The sequence below is a fragment of the Ursus arctos genome, unplaced genomic scaffold (genome assembly GCF_023065955.2).
Source record: "Ursus arctos isolate Adak ecotype North America unplaced genomic scaffold, UrsArc2.0 scaffold_27, whole genome shotgun sequence".
In the NCBI taxonomy this organism is placed as follows: Eukaryota; Metazoa; Chordata; class Mammalia; order Carnivora; family Ursidae; genus Ursus; species Ursus arctos.
This window is the reverse complement of record NW_026622952.1, coordinates 12,008,872-12,032,423: the sequence shown is the minus strand read 5'-3', so window position 1 is coordinate 12,032,423 and position 23,552 is coordinate 12,008,872. Positions and strand designations below refer to the sequence as shown.

At 48.5% G+C, this 23,552-nt stretch overlaps 1 long non-coding RNA gene across 1 annotated transcript; it reads right to left on the bottom strand.

The window, feature by feature from the left end:
• Positions 1-1,012: 1,012 nt before the first annotated feature.
• On the bottom strand, positions 1,013-19,255 carry LOC123001541 (uncharacterized). Its single transcript, XR_006410527.3, has 3 exons — positions 18,959-19,255; positions 6,197-6,319; positions 1,013-3,242 (listed from the first exon to the last, which is right to left on the bottom strand). It is a non-coding gene; the product is annotated as an uncharacterized LOC123001541 (long non-coding RNA).
• Between the last annotated feature and the right edge of the window lie 4,297 nt (positions 19,256-23,552).

Below are 23,552 nucleotides of genomic sequence, written 5' to 3'. Positions count from 1 at the left end.
CTCCCTCCGGACCTGGGAGGGATTGTGACAGCAGAGGAAATGACGCTAGGTGCCTGCCGAGCCTAGGTCATACAAGGGGCTACAACTTCTGGTTGGTTCTCGTCCACCGGTGTCACCCAGAGAAGCTCAGGGTCCAAAGGTCCGAGAAAGCTGGAGGCAGGGCAGGGACCAGGACCGGTCCCCACCTCTTGGCCTGAGCTGGTCCCTGAGTGGCCCCCGCTCCCCCTGGCAGTTTGGTCAACCTCTAGGCCCCCTGACCTGACTCCCTGAGGGACACAAGCTGAACAGCTGGACGGCGCCCGGACTCAGGACGTCAAACAAAGCAATGCTGCTCTTTCAGCTAGTGTTCGGTGCCTGCTGCCCTGTGGGAGTGAGGGTGCCACCCTGGACCTGGGTCCCCACCTTCGCTTCTGAAACTCCCGTTTGCCGCAGAGCCAGTGGAGAAATGCAGTGCTTCCTTGGATGTCGTCAGCCCCCAGTGTACACCTCCCGCCGAGGAGAGACGACAGAGAAAAATGTTTTACGTCCTCGTTGTCGGCCAGCTTTTCTGTCCCAGTCAGAGCATTCCAGTCCAGGCAGGCCGACACTGAGACCAGAGGAGACAGACAGACAGACAGACAGAGGGAAGCAGGGAGTGAGAGAGTCCCCGGAGATGCATTTGGCTCAGCCAGTGTTGACACAGGGCCTGCAGTTTGCCAGCCCTGCTCTGCACTGAGGGTAAAAAGACAAAGGAGCCCCTGGCCTGCCCTTGAGGCCCTTAGACTCTGGTGGGCATTGGGATGCAGCCATAAATCGAGTCAAAACAACGCCATGGAACAAGTAAGCCAAGGATGGTCAAGGAGGCAGAGGCGAGGGACTGAGCCCGCTGGTTCAGAGCTCCGGAGAAGGGTCCTAACAGAGGAGACTCTGAGCTGAGTTCTGAACTTCTGTCAAATGCCTTTTTCCACTCTGTCCTTCATCGTTCTAACACGTTCCTGAACCCTTGCTATGTGTCAGGCACCATTCTGTACCCTTTGCTCATTTGACATTTATTCATTAATAAGACTGCACGGTTGATATTCTTATGATGTCCATTACACAGGTGAGAAAACAGAGGCATAGGGAGGCACGATTGCCAAGGTCAATCTCAGAGGCAGGATTTGAACATAGGTATTCAGCCTCCTGGGCGGTGGCTGTCGCCACTGCCCTACTCCCCATCTGGAGGCTGTCACAGGACAGAGAGGCTGCGGAGGCGGTGGAGAAATCATCTGCTTCTGTTTCCCACACTGTCTGATCCTTCAGATCACAGCAGGGCTTATCAGAAATGGAGATGCCCACGTCCTTCCGCGGAGGTGTTCAGTTGTGAGGTGTTCAGTTGTGAGGCCCAGAGAGCTGGATTTCTACTGATTTTTCTGGTCAGACACTGACCTAATTCCACCCGGTTAACTACTGAATTTTACAGGTGAGGAAAGCAACTCAGAAGAGTTAAGGGAAGGGCCCAGGATCCCACGGCCGGTGGTGGCTGAGCCATCCCCAGAAGCAGACACCCTGTTCTCTCAGCCTCCCCCACACCCGCGCTCCCACCTGCTCTCTGAGGGAAGCCTCCTTCAGGAGAAGCTTGAGCAAGCATTTCTCTTCCTGAGGTGAAGCCGAAAACTGTGTTCCTGCATGAATAGGCTCACTTTCTCTGTTGGTCTTGGGGCTGCTGGGTCCGCCGGTGCAGCCAGTGGTCACCTATGTCCCGTGATTCGAGGGGCCTCTGAGGGACACTTCCCAATTGCCCTGCCCACCATGGCTCTGCGATCGTCACCCGCAGATTCGAGAAGGTCGCTAACATGCAAGTGTCTTATCTGGAAGTGGAAGGATGCTAATACCTGTTGGGACTTTTGTTCATTTACAGATCCAAACTTTAAAGGTTGAGGCAAAGGGCAGCTGTGCTTTTGTACAGAAGAAGGAGGAGGAGGGGGAGGACTAGAGTGGAAAGAGGGTGAATGAGCCCCTCCAGGGTCCGCAGGTGAATCTCAGCAAGGTAGTTCCCTTTTTCTAATTTCTGAGAGTCATTTCCATCCATATTTGTTCTTTTACCCTCATTAGCGGAGTCTCTCCTTAAAACTTCTGTGTGACCTCAGGGGTAGGCATGTGCTAACTAGGAATCCAGACAGCCTTGAACTGCTATGATCTTGACTCACGTTCTTTGATTCTCGTCACTTTTCTTTTTCCTGGAGTCACTCCTGCCTTCCTCTCCCCCAATCCAGGACAGTTTCTCCCTCATTCCAGAAGTGCTCCTATCAGAAAGGAGGGTGCCCCTGGATCATCGGGGGGTCTCCTTGGAGCGCAGGTGACTGGGCTCCACCCGCACAGCTCCTGATTCAGTAGGTCTGTGGTGGGGCTTAGCGTTGGCATTTTAACCCAGGAGGCACTGATGCTGCCGGTCCCAGGGCCATAAGGAGAAGCCCTGCTCTCCCTCAGTACCGTTCTCCTTCCTCTTCTAGTGGTGTTCTCTTATGAGGATCGCTCCATTACCGCATCTGCCTGCCTTGGCCCCTCTGGTCACCAACTCAGTCCCATCTATTGGGGTTACCACCAAAGGGCTGGAGCCACAATGAATCTCGTTGCCAGTTTATACCCGCAGACCCCCCACCTAACCATTCACACCCTGGATGTCGATCAAAAGCCTTTCTGCCATTCCTCTCCCCTCTTCTCTAATCTAAGCTGAGGAAACCTAAGTAACTGGGGCTTATAAGAAAAAAACAAAAAACCCCAGGGAGATCTGGTCCCAAGCAGGGGAGGCGGCCGCCTTGGTGACAAGGCTGACTTTAGATATTCTCAATAGACCAAGAAAGTGGGCAGTCTGGAGCTGGCTCCAGCCAGGTCTGGGATGATTACAGAGAAAACATCCAACCCAGTCTCCACCCACCCATCCACCCATGCCCCTCTGTCCTCACCAGACCCGCACGCCCCAGCGTCCTGCAACCCCTCTCCAGGGTAAGGAGTCAGATGCCAGCAGACTGTCTTCCCAGGACATTGAGCAACACTTGGGGAAGTATTTCCAGCATTCATGCACTCCCCAACAGCCTGCAAGACATTTTCTCTAAGGAATTTCAACACACATAACTAGTGCTTTGTTCTGATGTGAATGAGGGTTTGTCTAGATGCCAGGGTTTCACCATACAGGAGATGAGCAAACATGAGCTGAAGCCTCCAACAGCCACATCTTGGTCTTCACGATCTTTCTTCATATTATGCACAAATGTCAAACCACTCTAGAAAAAAAAAATGGGAAGGGTGTCAGTCCTATCCTACTTGAAGATCTAACCGGTCTAGACAATCTGTTGTCATAGACCTTTTTAATGTCAGATACCCCCTGTCGGTTTTGATAAAGATGGTCGGAGCTAAGCACGGCCATGCACTCTCATCAGAATCCTGCTGATAGTGTGTTGATACGCAGAAGCTTCTCACACTTGTCCCTTCTACCTCCATAAATGGAATTAAAAAAAAAAAAGAGGTCAATTGCTAACGGTGCTAGTTCACAGACAGCTCTTCTGTCCCAAGCAAACAGTTGACTTCGCAATGAATTGAGACCCAAGCGGAGGGAAGATCTAAGCTGGTACTGAGTTCGTTGAATACGAGGGACCAGCTGAGGTTGGCCTGGCAGGTCTCCTGTTAGGTCAGGACTGTCCCAGATCTCAGCTCCTTGTCGCGTGGTCTTAGACAGCTTTATGGAGGGGGGATGCATTCGTGGAATCGGGCTGCCATAACAGAGTGTCACAGACTGGGTGGCTCAACCAAAGAAATGTATTTCCTCGCAGTTCTGGATCCTGAAAGTCCAATATCATGGTGTCCGCAGAACTGGTTTCTTTGGGGGCCTCTCTCCTTGGCTTACAGATGGTTGTCATCTCCCTGTATCTTCACGTGGTCTTCCTTCTATGTGTGTCTGTGTCCTAGTCTCTTCTCCTAAGGACACCAGTTATATTGAATCAGGGCCCATCTATATGAATGATGTTACACAGTCACCTCTGTAAAGACCTTGTCTCCAAATACAGTCATCTTCTGAGGTATTAGGGGGTAGGACTCCAACATATGAATTTGGGGGGGGGAGACAATTCAGCTTATAACAGTATCATCATTCATTTAAATTATTTACCCTATTTCACTGATTTTAAGACACATATTTTTCCATATTTTAACATCTAACACAGGCTGCATCTAACAATCTATGGTATTCAGGGTTTCATTGGCAGATGGATTTCTTCTAGCAGGGGTACATAAAGTAATGGTGCACTTACAATGGATGACACCTTGGATTCAATGGAGTATAATAGTCCTTGCAACACCCCATTGAATTAGCTACTATTTTAAGCCCCATTTTACAAATCAGGAAACTGAGGTACACAGGTTAAGCAACTTTCACAAGGAAACCACCTTGTCGGCGTTGGGGCTGAGTTTCCAACCCAGTGAGTCTAACTCCAGGTCCCCCCTGGGGTTGCTCTGAGGCCAAGTGACTTAGTGCATATGAAGCACTCAGAACCTGGCATGGAGTACAGTCTCAGCAAATGTTGGCACAATTATTCCTAATTTTGGAGAAATGTTAATGTCATGTGTGTACCTCGTAAGTCACAGTGAACTTGACATGTATTCCTGGGAGCAGGGCCATCCCCACAGTGATGTGTGACCCTAATGCCTTCCCCCTTCATGAGCAAACATTTCCCGTCTATAAAGTAGACTGAAAGTTTACCTATTTCTTCTTCAACCTGAGTGAATGTATGCTTTCCTTTTTTTATTACTTTTATTTTTTTTAATATTTTTTATTATATTACGTTAGTCACCATACAGTACATCCCTGGTTTTTGATGTAAAGTTCAATGATTCATTAGTTGCGTGTAACACCCAGTGCACCATGCAATACATGCCCTCCTTACTACCCATCACCAGCCTATCCCATTCCCCCACCCCCCTCCCCTCTGAAGCCCTTAGTTTGTTTCTTATAGTCCATAGTCTCTCGTGCTTCATTCCCCCTTCTGATTACCCCCCCTTTCTTTATCCCTTTCTTCCCCTACCGATCTTCCTAGTTCTTATGTTCCATAGATGAGAGAAATCATAAGTGTCTTTCTCTGCTTGACTTATTTCACTTAGCATTATCTCCTCCAGTGCCGTCCATGTTGCAGCAAATGTTGAGAACTCGTTCTTTCTGATAGCTGAGTAATATTCCATTGTATATATGGACCACAACTTCTTAATCCAGTCATCTGTTGAAAGGCATCTAAGTTCCTTCCATGATTTAGCTATTGTGGACAATGCTGCTGTGAACACTGGGGTGCATATGGCCCTTCTCTTCACTATGTCTGTATCTTTGGGGTAAATACCCAGTAGTGCAATGGCTGGGTCATAGGGTAGCTCAATTTTTAACTTTTTAAGGGACCTCCACACTGTTTTCCACAGTGGCTGTACCAACTTGCATTCCCACCAACAATGTAGGAGTGATCCCCTTTCTCCACATCCTCTCCAACAATTGTTGTTTCCTGCCTTGTCAGTTTTTGCCATTCTAACTGGCGTAAGGTGGTATCTCAGTGTGGTTTTGATTTGAATGTATGCTTTCTAATCATCTACCGTATACAAAGTTCAGTGAGCTTTGGAAGGATAAGACACGAATGTGGAAGTTTCCTGTTCTGAGAGACAGAGGGTCAAGTAGGGGTAAAAGGTAGGTAACAAGTAGGTATATATCAAGGCTGTGCGTGACGAATGCCCCTGGGGTGGTATTAGGGAGTCATGATGAGAGTTGAGAGGATAGACATTGCCTCTGGCTGGCTGACCAGATGTGTGGTGTCCCAGAAGTGGAGCCATTTGAGCCGGGAATTAAATGATTGGTAAGATTTCAGAAGGGTGAAAATGGGCCAAAAAAAAAAAAATTTTGGTTGGAGCCAGAAAACAACATAAACAAAGGCCCAGAAGTGAGATGGTTTCTTGGGAAGTGCCGGCTCTGTTGAACAAAGGTTATTATGTACAGGGGAAGATGAAACTAGTAAGGCAGGTAAGGCCAGATAGCTGGGGGCCTTGGACAGCACAGTAATTAATTTAAACAGATTAGGAAGCAAGCTAAGTACTTGAGAGTGGAAGATATAGGGGGTCGGGGACAATTATGCATGGTGAAATTCAATCCACGGGAGCGCAGGGGTGATGTGTGGGGAGGAGAGACTGTGTGTGTTGGAAGGGGGCTCACCTCGTCCTTGCTGCAATGGTCCAGGCACAGGGTGACCAGCTCATCCCAGCGTTCCCGGGAACTTCCCAGCTGTAGTCCTGCATCCCTCAGTCCAGGGCAAGTCAGGAGGGGTGGTCACCCCATCTGCATGAAGAAAGGGGACGCTAAACTTGGTGACAGGAAAGGAAGAGGGAGGGATTCCATAAAGGCTAAAAGACGCAGTGAAGGAATAATCTACCCCACGTGGGAACACTTGAGGTGGAGAGAAGGGTAAAGGACAAGAAGGATTTAAAAATATTGCAGAGTTTTTGAGGCAGGTTAAGGAGGAAAAAGAATGCGCATGTCCGGAAGGGAAGCAAGTTTAGGAAAAAGAGACAAGGAATTTTGTTTCAGATGCCCTGAGTTTCAGTGGTTTGGGGCCAGCCAGCTGGGCTGTGAGTGATCAGACCTGGGGACAGTCAAAGCTGCTGAGGACAAGACTTGGGCAGAAGCCATTCCCTGGAATGCGGCCACTGCCCCAAATTGTGAAGAGCCCACCAAGGGCAGCCTGCCAGGGAAGAATAGACCACTGCCCAAACAAGAGTTCTCAAACTTCACACCTGGGAAGCTCGCATAAATGCAGACCCCATCTGGAATCAGAACCGAAGGCCCAAGAATCTACATCTTTAACACATCCTCCAAGTGCTACTTTTGCAGATGGTCCGAAGACTACAATTGGAGAAACTTTAGGGTCAGAGAATAGGCAGTAATGTGCCAAGTCTGAAGTCCGTCTCTGCCCCCCTCTCACCTCCCCACTTTCTTTGCTTGGTCCCATTGTATGTGCCTCTGGTGATACCCTCTCCCCTCGGTGGCTCGATCCTCTCAGTACTGGCTGTCTGGTTCTCCAGCAAAGCAGGGCGCCTAGGTCTGGGTATGCCCAACACCCCACTTCCTGTCCATGGTGGGTAGTGCTGGCAATACCAGTTGATTCTCTTGCCCCCCAAAGACTGACTTTGTGTGTTCTGGATTTTATCAAGAGGGTAATTGTAACCTAATCTAAAGAATTCTGTGGGTTCATCTCGCCAGGTCACCTATTTGAATGACTCATGTCCATCAGTCACCACCACCAAACACAGAGGAGTGGCTGAGAGAGTCACAATCAGACAGAGAGGTAAATCATTTATCTGAGGTCCTCCAGGGGTCACACAGACCATAAACAACACGTGTGGGAGGTGGCCAACTGGCTCCACTTTGTTGTTCCTTCCCAGCCCATAAGGCTGAGGCAGACCTCTACCCACTTCCCAGAGACAGTCATAAATAGCCAGGGAATCTATCCCTGGAAAAGGACAGGGAGGGAGGTAGCAACCAGCATCAGTTGCCCCTGGGCTACTGGTAGAGCAATGAACCCATAGCCCAGTGCTCAGCACCCTACACAGTATATAGTAATAGTCTCATAAATGCCTGAGAGTGTTACTAAGAGTGTTCCTAGGCTCAGGAATACATATCATGTGTTATTTTCAACGAACATAAAGTAAGAGAGCTAAACCCACCCCTTATCCCTGAATTTGAAGTTGAATTGATTCAACTTCACCTAAAGGAATCAGAGAAGCTTCCGTACTTACAAACTTCAACATTCAAACTCTCGTGGACCCAGGGTCATACCTGACAACATCACGTCACTCTGTGGGCTACCAATGGACAACATCAGTGATCGTGTAAGGTTATTTCATTCTCTGCCTTTAGCTTAGGCCATTGTGACCCAATTTGCTTATTTTCATTCAACCCACACTCATTGGGCACACAGTACCAGCCAGGCATGGGATGCATCAATAAAAAGCCCCGAAACCCCCCCACCCCCCGCCCTTGTGGAAGTTATCGTTTAGGCAGGGGTGAGCATGGGAGCAGGGAGACAGATGATAAACAACTGACGTGATAAGTAAATAAATTATGTAGCATGTTAAAGGAGGTAAGCACTGTGGTCATCACCTAGAACAGGTAAGGAGGGTAGGATGAGCAAGGGGACAATAGCACACAATTTTGAAAAGCGCTGTCAGAGTAGGCCCCATGGGAAGGCTTAATCTGAGTAAAGACTTTAAGTTTGGGGGGCTGAGCGAGCGGAAAGTTTGGGTTGCTACCAACTGAAATTAGGGAGCTTGAAGCCAAGCTGGCTTTGGAGAAGGATCAAGAGCTCACGTGTGGAACATGGCCTGCAAAGTCCAAGTGGAGGTGTCAGGAAGGCAGTTGGTCTCTGATCACAGAGCAAGGTCTGGGATAGATTTACAAAATTGGGAGTCCTGGACATATAGGTGACATTTAAAACTTTGATACTTGTTAAGATCACCAAGGGAGGGAATGTGGATAGGAAAGAGGGTCAGGAGGTGAGCCAATGTCAGGAAGAGAAGGAGGAGTCTGCAAAGGACAGGGCCGCGAGAAGCAACATCAGGTGACTTACAAAGACAGGCAAGAGTGTGTGGGTTCTGGAAACCGAATGTAGAGGTTGCTCCCTGAAGGAGGGCGTGATCAGCTGTGTCATGGGCCATGGATAAGTCACTGAGGTGAGGAACAGCACTGACCATTATCAGCCTCAGGGATGTGGCCTCAATGAGATCCTCTTCTGACAAATAGTGGGCATGTCTAGAGAGTTAGAGAATGGGGTGGGGAGAGATTGGATCCAGGAAGTATCGACACATCCTTCAAGGAATTCTACTACAGAGTGGGGCAAAAAGTAGGGCAATGGCTGCTGAGAGATGTGAGGTTAAAAGAAGACTTCAGTTTTTTAAGAAAACTGGTAATGTGAGAGAGGAGAAAGTTCTGGAACAATGATCTTGAGACCTCAAGGGGGAGAAAGAGTTAGTCCATACACTAAGGGGTCATCCTCGGTTGGGAGCACAGAGCCCATCTCTGGCAGGTGGGCAGGCGGGGGCCACAGGGGGCAGATGTGGGAAGAGCTGGATGGGGTGGTGGCGTCAGCAGTCATCTCTTCCGACTCTTTCCGTTTTCTCAGGAAATAGAAGCAAGGTCATCAGCTGAGAGGGATACAGGACAGGAGGGTTTGAAGAGGGAAGAGAAATCATCAATTAATTGCCTAGGATTCTGGAAGAGTGCATGGATCCGTGTGTACTGCCATCAATCTCTCCAACAGCACAGAAGGCCGCCCCGAGGACTGTAGTCGTGATTTTAACGTGAGGCCAGTGGAGCTGAGGGCTCCTCCAGCCCTATTGGGTTGCACAGGTACAGATGTGGGGTGGATGGAGAGCAGGTTTGCTCACGGGTGTGGTACTGAGTGGTATAATCCGCTATGGTGATGTCTGGGTGAGGGAGGGTGGGGAACGCGCCTTAAGAGGCAATAGGATTCATGGAGAACGTAGCTTTCCTCCAGGCCCAGTGGTACAAAGCCTACCGGAGAATCATCGTCACCCCTCGCAGAGGGCTGCACTGTCCTCAGGGGAGATTCAGGCAAAGATAAGGGGTTAAGATATGTGGGTTTTTGCTGATGATGGACAGGAACGGCAGAAACATGGCAGGAGAGGTTCAGGAGTTAGGATGGGGAAAGAGATGGGGATAGAACAGTGGGTATACAGAACCTATTGTGATTAGAGGATGGGAGAGGGGGGTGACCTGGGAGGCTGGGGCTTCTTAGGATAAACTAGGAGAGATCAGAATGAGATTAGTACTACTGAACTCTAGGCCAGCATTGCTGGTGAAGCTGCAAGTATTGAAAGGGAGGAGGGATGAGCACCTCAGGCCCCCCAAAATTGCTGGGATTGAAGACCTAAGGAGGCAAGGTCTTAATTCCTGAGCTCAGGGAGCATTCTTAATACCTACGAGTGAGTCCTAGGGCTGAGTCTCCCCGTCTCCCCTTTGAGTCTCATATATAAAGTTAAAGACATTTGGGGAGGCCAGGCATTGCTCCCGACCAAGACCAAGCCAGGTATTGCTCAAGACGAAGCCTCCCCTTGACCTCTGGCAGTGGAGAGTGGAAGGCTTATTGCTTTTTAGGGATTTTGCAAGTGGTATTAACTCCATCATATCTGACATAACTGGAAATATTACCAGTGTTGAAGGTCCCAGTAAGATGAGACAGAATCTCCAATGAAACAAATATAGGAGTAAGAATATCGAGAAGTTGTTCTTTGTACACCCATGATGCACAAAAAACATTTGGTGCTTGATAATCTTGGTCTGATCCCAAGCCGTTAGCTCCAGGGACTGCCTCTGTTTTCTTACACTGTCACTTTACGCTTCCAGGGAAGAGTCCTGCTCTTCGGGAAGGCACTGGTGTCAGACAGAAGGCATTGCCGGTCAGTTTTACTCCAGAGTGTCTGCTTCTGTTCGGAGTTTTGTGTCTTCCTGCCATTTCGGAGGAGATTTGTCATGGATGTGAGCCACTCAGACAACCAGCAGAGGGGGGTGGGCAGAAGAGTAGGCGGGTAGGAAAGCAGGGCAGGTCTCTGAAAGGTAGGGAGAAAGGAGCTATTGTGGCGGGGGGTGGGTGGCATACTTCCTGGCGGGACTTTTCTTTGGTTTCTTATGTGCAGTAAGGGGATGTTCAGATCTGTGCTCCCTTGTGTCCAAGGGACAGACTCCAAGGGGATGAAGTGTCCCTGGCAAGCACAGAAGGGAGAGTGGCCGTCCTTCCCTGGTCTCTGATGTCTGAAGTCCTACTTATCCTCCAGCATCCTACCCAAAGAGAGTTTCTTCTTTAAATGAAAGTATTAAGCCGCACCCTCTGTCCTCACAGTCTCAGCGCCCTTGTCTCAGGGGACAGGTCATACTCAGCCTTCTGCACACCGATGCCTCACTTGGAATTGTCATCCTCCTGCTTTGGACGACAGGCATTACATCTCCTGGGCCAGGACGCAGCCCTCTGTAAAAGTTTACCCCGAACTGAGTGCCATTTTCTGCTTTTTAGAATAGTAAACATGTCTGAGTGAATGTGTGTGTGTGTGTGTGTGTGTGTGTGTGTCCTACTACAGACTGCAAACTCCTTGAGCACAGATACTTTGTTCTGTTGTTGCCTTTATTGAAATGACACCCCCCACACACATGCCTTGGGGCACCTGGGTGGCTCAGTCGGTTGAGTGTCTGACTCTTGATTTTGGCTCAGGTCATGATCTCCGGGTCGTGAGATAGAGCCCTGTGTCCTGCTCCACACTGAGCGTGGAGTCTACTTAAGATTCTCTCGCAATCCCTCTCCCTCTGCCCCTCCCTTGCCTCACTCTCTCTTGCCCCAATTAATTAATTAATTAAATGACACCCCCCCACACACATTGTTTGCTCAAGAAAATCGTAGTCATCCTTTAAATGCCACTACATCTGTGGTACCTGCTTGGGCACCCCAGGCCAAAATAGCCCCTCGTTTACCTGTCTTATAATGGTACCAATTATCCATTTATAGTTTCATGATTTCTTAGTTACCATTCTGCTTTCTTTCCCTGAAAAGCTGAGACTTTGTATCCCTAGCTCTTTGCCTAGTGTCTGGCACTTATTAGGGCTCTCAAGAAAATGCAGGCTGGGGTACCTGGGTGGCTCAGTGGTTAAGCATCTGCCTTCAGCTCAGGGTGTGATCCCAGAGTCCTGAGATCGAGCCCCGCCATCAGGCTTCCTGCCCTGCTGGGAGCCTGCTTCTTCCTTTCCCACTCCCCCTACTTGTGTTGCCTCTCTCACTGGCTTCTCTGTGTGTGTGTGTCAAATAAGTAAATAAAGTCTTTAAAAAAAAAATGCAGGCTGACCTGAACTGATTTCACAGGTAGCAACCCAAGTAAATAAGATGAGAATTACATAGTGTGACTGCAGGAGGCTGGGAGATGTTTTTCTTCCCCCTCTCAAGTTTTTCTTAACCTCTGACCAGGGCAGGATTAAGACTTGGATTGGGTCATAGGGTGGCTCTCCTGAGACAGGGTTCCATTTGGGTTCTATTTAAGGCTGACCCAGCCCAGGAGAGTTGGAGGGTCATGAGGACCCTGAGTAGCCAAGCATTCTGGGGCAAGACATGCTGTCCCCACTATATGATTTGTACAGTGTACTCGCGCCATTGCCATGGTTCCGCAGAAGCTGCCCAGCCACGGTCAGGCAGGGGGACAGAAGCCCAGACTGCTCACCAGGAGCCATGTCTGGAGGAAGGAAATGGGCTACAGAGAAGGTAAGAGAGAAGTTAACTCTTAGCTAAACAATTAACACGCAGCTCATTTTAAACCCTTCTTCCACTAGTCCTATTGTTTAAGTCCATTGCACCATAATTTATGAGATGAAATCACTTCTCATTTTGCTGTGCATTTAACACACATTTAGAGGAAGGACTTAGCCTCCTTAATGCCAACTCTCCTTTCACAATTTAGAGATAAAAATCAGAAACCAATCTCACCTTTCACAGAGTTATGCAGGTTGCTTTGGGCAGGACAAGAGTGGGCTGTGCTAAAGGGCGATAAAATGAGGCCGATGTAGTAATAGGGAATGAGCAAACTGAAATTCTGCGCTGTTCTGTAGAGGCAGATGCCGTCTGTGCTCTATGGGGGCAGATGTACCATGCAAATGGTGACAACCAGGTGATTTGAGAGGCCGTAACTTCTCTGAATATGGCTGACTCCATTCCCAGGATCATGGGCTGAGAACCTGACACTAGGTGGGGGTGCTGGAATATTCGGTGATGGTTTTATCTGTCGTACGAATCTAGCACTGTAAATAAAACACCGCAATATGTGTGCTTTCCCATTTTTTTGATGTTTTCCAATAACAACCCAGATCTTTCCATTAAGTTTACAAAAGAGAAATTCTCAAGCCTGCAATAGTATATTTCCTCTTCTTTTCTCCTCCTTCTAACCGAGTCCCTGCTCCCAGCTATTCCCCAATTCCGAGGGCAAATGTTATTGGCTCAGACAAGAGAACGGAGATGATAGAAAGCAGGTGTTAGGGAAAAAACACACACAGCCCTTTCCAAATATTATTTATCGAGGACCCACAGTGTGCCCAGCACATTATTCAGTGCTAAAGGAATTGAAGGAAATGCTGCCTGCCCTCCAGGAGCCACATACTTACTCGGTGGAAATGCGAAGCTCTCATACAGAAAGCACCCGGAGCATCTGCTGCGTTTCAAAGCCCTTTCCTTTGGCCTGGTCCCTCTTAGAAAGTTCCAGGAAAGAGGGTCCAACATCCCAAGTCCTCGGTGTTTCCACCCTCGAATCTTACCAGAAGCTTGGGGCTGGTTACTTCTGTACACTCACGTGGCTGCTTCTCAGCACCGCACAGTGCCAGCCCCCTCTTGCAGACGGTCCCCACCTCATTCTGCCACATGACCTTCCAGCTACTGCCCCTTCGGTCCATGAACTCAACAAGCACTGCTGTAGGCATGAGGTCTCTGCCGTTTTCCCACCTTCTCACACTCAGCTGTGGCCTCACCTCTTGCTCCTCTAGAAGTGCTCCCTGTCTTGAATTCTTCTTCATTCTGTGTCCTCACACCTGTGTCCTTGAGCCAGTGTCCTCTAGACTGTGTCCTCCAGCCTGTGCTTTGCTTTCTCTGACCTCACTGGTCCTTGGCCGGGTAGGAAGCAGATTTAAGGGAGATGATTTCAGTCTGAGCCTGGTTAGGGGCGGGGTGCCTGTGGAGATGATTAGATACGTGGATCTGAGCTTCATGAATGAAGTTAGTGCCAAAAGCTAGACTCGAGAGTCATTGATGTGGAGGGACAGTTAAAAAACCAACAGAACAACAACTCTGGAGTGAATGGAGATTGCTTGGGGACTGCAAGAGGGAGAAGGGAGAAGGGCTGGGAGCAACAATCCCAAAGAACACAGTGAAGAGGTGGGTAGGGAGAAGAGAAGCTACATGGATGGAAAGAAAAACCAGATGGCTAAGGAGTCATTGAAGTAATGGGGGGAGAGAGAAGGGAGAAGTCCACACTGTCAGCTACCACAGAGATAGCAAATGAGATAAGGATGCCAGTGGCCATTGAGTTTGGCCACTACATTAAGGGGCTGAAATTTTCGACCTACCCAGTTTCAGAGAAGAGAGAGGAATCAAGAACCTACTTCTATAGGCTAAGGAGTAAAAAAGAAGTGAGGAAGCAGGCATGGCTATAGACCCTTCTTTTGAAAAGATTTAACCAGAAGGAAGGAGTCGGGTGTTATTAGAGGGCCATGTAGGATCAAGAGAGGTTCCCCAGCTGAGTGCTGGCATTGCTTAAGGTGGCTGGTGTCTGAGCAGATTAACCGAATGAGAGAAGCCTATGGACATGGTAAGGGTGACAGTCCCAAAGGAGATAGTTGATGGAGCAGGAATGTGAAAGAGAGGGGAATGAAGAATTTGAGTGGAATTTTTAGCCTTCTACTTCTCTGAATCTTGAAGACAAGCAGCCCAGGGTGACTTGGTATGTGGGAGTTCTGGCCTAAGAGCTCCAGCATCTTTCCTGAAGAAGGAAGAAAGGTCATCTTCTGAGAATGAGAAGGAAAACGCTGAGCTGGGAGTTTGGAGAAAGTGGTGATGGTTTGAAAAAGCAAAAGCGAAGAGGGGGAAAGGTGGTTTGAGGACATGAACAGAATTATCAGTCCATCATTCAAGGCCCCACTGAGACGGTATGTCTCCCAAGCCTAAACTATATGCACGGCTGTCTTGAGCTTCTGTGGCTGTAATCAGCAACTTCTTTACATTCCATATTTAGGAGTAGAGAAACAATCTGGGGAGTTTACTTGGGTTGTTGAACAGAATTTGTGCTCACTGTAATAGACGCTTGTTCGAGACACTCATTTGTCTTCCCTGCCTCCTATGCTCCTAGGGACTTCCTCAGTATTCTTTACGGACTTAGTGCCTTGTTCGTCAGCATCGTAACCCACACAGTATTGTTGCTATCAAAGAAGGTTGTTTCATGAGAAAAGAATTAAGGCCACATGCTCGTGCTCACAGGATTCATTGATCTTACCAGATACCCTTCATCCAGGAACACATGGCCTCATAGAATGGGGGGATGGCCCCACCAAGGCCCAGGGACAGGGCTAGCTGCCAACAACGGTCAGCAAGGCTGTGGGACGTGGCGTCTGTTCCAAATGCAACTAAGTCGGGATGTTTCTTACAATAATACCTAAATTTTTCTTAATTTTTTTCAGGATTTCTAAGCCATGCAGCTCACCTGAGAGTTTTTTCAAATCATCTCAAACCTCCCCAGATTTTTCCAATATATTTAATTATTTAAATCTGCATCGAAAGGGACCCAAGCAGTTCAAACCTGCCTTGTTCAGGGGTCAACTGTACTTTATAAAAGTGCTTTGTTTTCTCTGAAACCCAGGGAAAAGAGCTCTAGATTCATGATCGGACACCCTGAGTGCTACGTAAAACCTCAGACTCTTCATACCTCAATTTCTCATTGGTGACATGGAGCTCCTAAGAGACTAATTACTGTAAGGGGCAAATGAAATAGTGGGGGCAAAATCATTCTCTAAATGCTCAAGTGCTATGCAAATCAAAGGCCTTCTGAATCTTTCTTTGAAGCGTCCAGAATGAGGCATCCCAGGAGGGTCTGGTTCACCCGGATGTCCCCTGAACACAGTAGCCCCCCAGCTATGGGACGATGGGAACAGCAGAAACTTGGCCATAACTCCTAACTTTGGCTCTGCCCCTCCCTACCTGTGTGACCTCAAACAGGTGACCTCCTCTCTCTGAGCCTTGGCTCCCTCACCAGGAAAGCAGGGCACTACCTCCCCCTCCGGAGGCTGCTATGCAGAGCAGGTGAAATAATGCAGATAATCGCCCTGTTCAGTGGCTAGCACGTGGCAACTGTTGAAAAGAAATGTCCCCTGCCAACTTCCCCGACATCCGTTGACCCCGTGGCACTCTGCCATATGGTTCCATCCCATCCAACCATCCAGTCCTCCACTGCACTGGGGTGACAAAGAAAGAAAGGCTTCTAGACCTTGCAGTTCACTGGCAGTATAGCTTCTATTGGTCAGACTTCCCGCCACCTGAAGAATTTTTGTAAGTGGGTAAGTGATCCAGAAGCCATTCCGTTTATCCAATGCGCTCAACAGATATTTATTGATTGTGCGCTGCGCGCTTCTCCCAGGGGCTCCTGGAGCGGGAAGACCAGGAAAGGACAGGTCACTATTCTTTCTCTGGCAAGAGCTACAGAGCGATGAGAACACGCTGTGCATGATAAGCCTGTCAGAAGACAACTGTTTCCAGGGCCAAGTGGTAAGGAACAAAAGGACATCTCAAGCCTCAGCCCGGGGGCATTGGCTGCCTCCCGGGCAGCGGAAATATCTTGCCAACACAGCCCTGACACAAGCAGGAAGCCAGCTCGCCCCAGCAGACCACACTATGGTTCTTCGCGTGCCAGAAACATGGGGCATTGAATGAAAGCCAGGCCATGCACCTGGGTAACAGAAGGTGACAAACCACAGGCAATGAGTACTGTCCCCACGGCCCTAGCCTCCTCCCTGTCATCTGTATTTATAAGATTTGGAGAAGAGTTGGGCTAGCTGTGGGTTATGGGAAAGCAGCAGTAATTACCTTGGGAGAGAGAAGGAAGGGACCACCTCTCCTGTGCTTAATAGAAAGGAAGGGCACTGCCAGCCATTTGCCAGGTAACTGGAAGTGGACACTTGTCACATGGCCATCCATCCTGGGAACACATCCTGCCACTACAGAGTAAACACTGCCCATTCTCTGTGGCCAACATGTGAGCTCTCCAAACCGCCAGCAAAGGCTGTCCGATGACAGACATTAGCCCGAAGCCTCAGCCAGACTTCCCAGCTGACTCCTTGGCCAGCACTGACCTCAAGGAGGTGGCTGGACAACCTTCAAATCAGTGACTTAACTCAGGAAATGATGACTTGGCACTTGAGCGTCCTACCAAAAAAAAAAAAAAAAAAAGACTTTCAAAGCATCGTTCAGAATTTCTGCAAATTTTGGGCCCTTTACTTTGTATGCTAGCAGTAATGGCTTACTAACTCAAGAAAGTGTCAGTTCTCAAAAGGAGCCAAGAGCAAATATAACTAAGGTGACTCATCCTTGATCCCAACTATCCCCTTAGTTCCAGCTGTTTAGTTAGACCGAGACAACTTCAAACCCTCTCTTCAATGCAATAGAACCATTCAGTTATTTCAGGGTGTTCCTTAGCACAATTCTTTTTTTTTTTTTTTTAAGATTTTATTTATTTATTCGACAGAAAGAGACAGCCAGCGAGAGAGGGAACACAGGCAGGGGGAGTGGGAGAGGAAGAAGCAGGCTCATAGTGGAAGAGCCTGATGTGGGGCTCGATCCCGCAACGCCAGGATCACGCCCTGAGCCGAAGGCAGACGCTTAACCGCTGTGCCACCCAGGCGCCCCCCTTAGCACAATTCTAAATCAACCCATTTCAGTAGAAATCCCTTGTGATCATTAAATATCTCAGGACGGAGAGAGAGAACATGGCCTAGACCACGGGGGTTGGGTTTGCGGGATAGAATTGCTGGACAGCAGCTCTGGGTAATGATGAAGTCCCAATAAATGGTAAATTGTTCTCTTCTCTCTTTTTACTTTGAATCTCAAGCAACAGAAAGTAGCTCACAGTCTGGAAGGCAAAGGAGCTCCAGACGCCAAATGCTATATTAGGCAATCTGTATTGAACACGAAGCACCCACACCCCTGCACAGGATCCATCCGCTACCTGGTATGCTGATGTTATGCACCGGGGCGGTCTGCATTATTTAGAAGCATAATCAGCTGGTGAGTACGAATGAGGTCATAAATTCTGCTGTCTCATCATCCCTTTCGTCTACGTAAAATCCTCTCAAAATCCTCCGCAGGTATTTCTCCGAGCCCTCTGGGAATGTCTTTCATTCTATGAACAGTTCTGGGCTTGCTGTTCTTCACTGGGCTCTGCTGGGCTTCTGCCTGGTCTCCACCGGGGAAAGGCTGCCTGCCCGGAGCCCGTGTTCCCGTGTCCCCAAATCTGCCTTCCCAATGCTGTCCCTAAGAGCGGCATTCCTCCATCCCTCACTATGAGAGCCAGCCTGGTTCCCTGCAGAAATACAGATGGGGGGAGATTGTCCCCCTTTCCAAAGGGATTGGATTGCCCCCCACACACTATTGGCACCATCTCTTTCTTCTGTCCACCCCCCACCCCACAGGTGTCATAGCACCTAAAACTTTCTACTCAAGGATCCCCTTCTGGGTCCTCCTCCCATGCAAAGCAACTCACCTCAGGACACATAGAAGTCCCACAGGCCCATTCTGAATGTTGGCTCAGCCAGGACCACTCTGCTCTAAGAAACCCCAGGAGTTCACAAGGCTAGGCAGACATTGCAGAGAAGTCTCAGAGAGGAGGTAGGACTTGAATGGGGTTTTATTTTATTTTATTTTATTTTTTTAAAGATTTTATTTATTTATTTATTTGACAGAGATAGAGACAGCCAGTGAGAGAGGGAACACAAGCAGGGGGAGTGGGAGAGGAAGAAGCAGGCTCATAGCGGAGGAGCCTGATGTGGGGCTCGATCCCATAACACCGGGATCATGCCCTGAGCCGAAGGCAGACGCTTAACCGCTGTGCCACCCAGGCGCCCCTTGAATGGGATTTTAAAGCAAAGGAGATATATAGGTAGAAAAGAGGGTGGAAAAAAGATGTTACAGGAACACAAGGATATGTTGTGTCTTCTGACCCCTGGGAATAAAAGAGGGGATAGCAAAGGGAACCGATGGTTCCCGGCAGCTCAGCCCAGGTATTCTCTCATTTAATCCTCAAATCACTGGATTAGTCCCCATTGTCCACGTTTTATGGGTGAGGAACCCAAAGCTGGGACAGTTCAGGAGCAGCCTTTGTCACACTGCAGATTATTTACCTCGGGAAGCGCTGCTCCGGAGAGGTTCTCAGGGGAGGAGTCAGGATTCTGGAAAACTCACAGGGTCCGTGTGTGAACGTTGGCCGGACGGATGCAGGCAGCTGGCCTTCTGGCTTCTTGCACGCTAGTGTCCTCCGTCCATCCCACAGGGCTCCTTCCAGCAGCACCACACCTGTAAGACCACCATTGCCATCTCAGAGGCCAAGCTGGCTACCAGGTGCCAAGACCCCAAAGAGGGGACACGGGGCTGAGAATAGCTGACACCCTCTTCTTCTATGAGCCTTGGAGGAAAATGAAGCTACTAATAGCTCAGTGTCTAAATATAACTATTTTTACACCTCCCCTAGAGCTGGTTCGGAGGAGACCCCATTCCATGGCTTTATTTGGCTTGGCGTCTCTAATTTCAAACTAGAGGGATTATATTCAAAGCTATTTAAAGTCCTAAGCTATGAATAGGAATGGAAACAAGTAATGCAGGGGATGAACAGGCGGGTAACCAGGGTCCTCGGTCATTCCTGCGGATAATAGCGTACTGAACTTCTTCTAGGGGCAGTACCTTTCTGGATGCTGGGGGAGGGACAGGGGCGAGATGCAAAGATAAATAACTGAAGGTCCCTACCTTCAAGTGAAAATCAAGCTCTCTCCCTCTCTCTCCCCTTGAAACAGCTACTTTCCTGAATAAAGGAGCTGGGACAGTGACATCATCAGGATATCTTCTTATTGGAAACACCAGCCTGGACCCTTCTATACCCTCAATATTTTTCATACTCACTCAGTTCCACTCTTATCCTCAAGTTGTAAAGAATAGATACACCAATGGGTTAATACAATTGCTGTGATGAAATAGGGAAACGCTCTGCTAGACTTTGCAAATCCCACACACAGTTTTCTCTGTACATAGATGAACACAGAAGCGTGGAGTGGAACAAAGATGACCCTGTAATACGATCCTCTCTGGGCAAATAAGAATGTGTGAGTGGGATGGCGTGCTCCTTGACCGAAACCTTTGTCCGGGGGAGCCAGGTTGTGGCTCGGCCCTTGACCACAACAGCATCTCAAGGCATTAGGAGCAGAATGAGCTCCTAGAAAGGAACTTTACTAATGCAGAATCAAAATCAAGGCTGCTTTTGTATGTGGCAGGGAGTGAAGAGCACTGGACTGGGGGGCTCAGAAAGTTGCAGTTTGAATCACAGCCCTGCAGCTCACTGGCCGTGAGTTCCCGGGGGGATTCACATAAGCTCTTTGAGCCTCAGTTTGCCTGTCTTTAAATGGGAGCAGGTGGCAAGAGCTCCAGCTCTGAAGATCACAGAGCACTAATGTGAGATTCTAGAGATAGAGTTGAAACCATCCTGCCAGCTGCCTAATTCATCAAAAATATTAGAGATTCCCCTTATTATTGGTATAATCATCTCCAGAACGTTATATTCGAAAATTCAAGTAGTCCGTTTGGGATTCTGTTTGTCTCCGACCATTCCCTTCTGGGTGGGTAAAGAATGACTACTTCAACAGACGCAGGCCCCGTAAAGAGAGAGGCAATCATTCGTGAAGTCTGTTAAGAGCCTAACCATTCCACTTCCATCTCGTGTCACAGAAATGCTGGTTATCCTTAGGCGTACTGCTTGCTCCAAACTGAACTTGGTTTTTATGCTTTCCAAAAAACTGTCTTCTTCTACTGGACGTAGAGGGACCTTGAGGAGGGAAGCCCTGAGAGGTCAGAGAAGGAAGCCCGGAGCTTCATTCTATCCCAGCATTGCCACACTGACGTCACGGATAGCCCTTAGAGGACGCCGCAGCCAAGCTGTTGCTGTCCCTCATGCCTTGTCCTGGGCTCAGGATCCCCACTCCCTGGAGCAAAGCTGATGGCTGTTATGGGAACAGGTCCATTTGGCCTTACAGAGGGCTTTCCTAGTTTACGGTTTATAACTCACCCTTAGCTTCCAAACAGCAGACAGAAGCTCAGTCCATAAAGTCTTCATCTGAAATCCATACCAGTGATTTTCTGTTGTCTAAAGAGAAACCCCCAGTTCCTTAATCAAGCATGCACGGTCCTCACATTTCACTCCCAATCTGGCTTTTCTTCCCATATACAATTACATCCATCTGTATCTATCTATCTGTCGATCCATCGATCAATCTATTTATCATCTATCTACCTATACACACGTATAAATAATGATATGGGAGGGAATTACTCCAAGTTCCAGGGGACACGCTGATGTACATTATATCTGAAACAGCATAGTCATTTATAGGCCCTCGAACGTAGTCAGATGCAAAACGTAATGGGTCAGGTATCACGCGTACATTTTCACTGTGGGCAGAAACAGCTCTGGGCAGCATTGTCTTCTCATAGAGTCACTGTTTCTTGCTAAGAAAAGTTGAGTTTTAAGCTGCCTTTTAAAATCATCCTGACTTGCAGTGATCTCCACTCCCCTCATATTTTCCCAATACTCATCCGTTATTCACAAACTGTCTTGTGTTGTCTCTCAATAGGTTAGATGAACGCTTTGTCTTTGTGTGAACTCCTGGGGGGGTTGTGTCCATGTTCAAATGGTCAGCCAGTTACGGAATGCCCCCAGAAGTGCCGGCTGGAGCAGATTGTCCCGGCACAGCCTCACTCGGCTTTGGGGTTCACTGCAACCACCTCTGTTAATTCACGTGCTCATACATTTAATCTCAGACACACACTCCTATGCCTGCTCACCTGGACGTGCTGTAAAGAATGCCGTTAGTTGCTCAGCTTCCTAGTTTACACTCATCTGGAAGCCGAGATCTCAACACTATGGTCTTTCGCTCTGAACAGTTCCTGGCAGATGTCCCAGCATGCCTGGGGCCCCCTTGATTGTGTCTTTGGTCTGTGGGGGACATCCCCCTCTATTGCGGTATTTTGATGCCTTTGCTCTCAGAGGCCTGCCTCCCTTCAGAACCCAGCAAAAATCCCTCTCCCTCCGAGAAGCTTTCCTCGGCTGTTCACAGCCAGACCTGATGTAGGAGTGGCAACCACGGCACTTGTACTCCCTGTCCTGGTTTAGCTCTTAGTGTGCGTCTATCTTTCTGTTCTTCCTCCTCTAATATGATGATAGTGCTTGGAAGGCAAGGACTGTCTGTCTCTACTGGCACTGTGTCCTTGTGAGCGCCTCACTGCTCGTTTATGAGTGAAATGACACAAGGCTCCTGCCCAGGGGAGCAGCTGAAATGCAGAGGAGCTCTGGAGAGAGTATCTTGTGAGCATGAGCTCTTTCATGTCTGCCTTGGTGGAGAATGTTCTAGGCTCCCAAAAGATCCTTGACCATAGAAGCCTTGACTAGATGACTCTTTAGTGAAAATAAAACCACCGTCGTTTGGACAAACAAAGATACTAAAGCCAAGATAAGTGTGACAGGTGCACGTTCATACAGTTAGTTAACAGCAGAGCTGAAACTAGAATAGAATGAAAAGCCACAACAATCCAGAACAAGGAGCACAAAACTCAGTTCCTTACTGAAACACAAGAAGAGTCAAAGAACATCTTCCTGAATATTGGTGATGACGGCCATCAGCATTTACTGAGCACCTTCCAAAGTCAAGCCTTTTCTGAGTCAAGGTAATGAGGGGGAGGAAAACTGGTCAAGCAAATCCACCCCTAGTTCAGCAAGAGAAGCAGAAAGTTATCACCGTGCGGGGGGGGGCCAGAGATCAGCGGAGGCAGGTGGGCCCGGAGAAGAAGCATGCGGATCTGTCCCATACCAGCTGTGACATCTTGGACTGGCTCTTCCACCATTCTGAACTTCGGCTCTCTTACCTGTGAAATAACTCTGACTGCCCTTGTAGCTCGTACATTCTGAGACTGTTTCCCCTTAATATATGAATGATAGGACCTCAAACCTTTCATTCTCTGTCAAAAATTCGACACCTGATGGAGTCAACCTCATGCCTATGTGTAGCTGACGTTTATGTTCCATTCCTTCCACTCTGAGACTAAATAAATGATTTCTGAATTCGAGAAAGGAGGCACTCGCTCATGTCTTCCTTGCCATTCCAAATTTTTTCTTAACCTGATCTGCTTTTCCCTTATCCTGCCTCTTACTCTGTTTTGGGGGGAGGGGAGATGCTCGAGGTCAAAGGGTTGCATTCGTGATGTTTCTCAGTCCACACCACGTGACCCTGAAAGGGTCTCTCTTGTCTTATGTATTTGTCTGTTGCCTTTTAGCCTCATGTCCCGCTCTTATTCCCCACCCCCCAGAACAACCATCGTCATGGGTTTACTATATGTCATTTTGCTTGAATGTACTCTTGTGAAGGGGGGACTTCTGCTTTGTGTGTACGTATTTCTAAATCTCTATCGGTGGTATTGAGTCGTTATGTCTGTTCTGCTGGGGAAGCTGGCAAGAGAGCCCCCACACCAAGACCCTTCCTCCCCATCACGGAGGATGTCTTCAAGCAGAGGAGACCTGCTAACATCACACTCTCCCTGGTGTGAAGGAGCACATGTTATTCTTCTTTCAACAAAAAGAAGGGGAACAATATAGCACAGTGATTAAGAACACAAGCTCTCAGGTCGAACGCACTTTAGTCTGAATCCTGTTTTTTCACGTTCTACGTCTTTGAGCAAATT